Source organism: Carcharhinus amblyrhynchos, chromosome 10 (assembly GCF_965287045.1).
Source record: "Carcharhinus amblyrhynchos chromosome 10, sCarAmb.v2.hapA, whole genome shotgun sequence".
NCBI classification, from domain to species: Eukaryota; Metazoa; Chordata; class Chondrichthyes; order Carcharhiniformes; family Carcharhinidae; genus Carcharhinus; species Carcharhinus amblyrhynchos.
This window is the reverse complement of record NC_137333.1, coordinates 77,843,892-77,844,310: the sequence shown is the minus strand read 5'-3', so window position 1 is coordinate 77,844,310 and position 419 is coordinate 77,843,892.

Here is a 419-nt window from a genome sequence, read left to right as displayed (position 1 = left end):
TTTTAGCCCCCACTTCCGGCTGTCCCCATCCACTTCCGGTCCGGCTGCAAACCCCGGCCAGGATTTCAGGTTCCGGCGGGCTGTTTAGTTAGCGGATCTCACAGCCCTCTCACACAGTTCACAACAAAGCACAGACATCCGTGTCAATGAGACATGTGTCTCAGCGCCTGAGTGCAAAGCCTAGAGTTAGGGAAGATTCCACAGAGCTATCAAACTCTTATTTTCATCTGCGATGCTCTCCTTTTTCAGGCCTAGGCAAGTTCAAATAACTAAGAGAAGTACAGGAATGGGCCCTTCTGGCCCTGCAAGACTCTGCTGATCGTGATGCCCTAACTAAACTAAAACAAAACCTTCGCTCTTACTCGGTTCATATCCTTCTACTCCCTCCCTATCCATGCACCCATCCAGAGGCCTGTTAA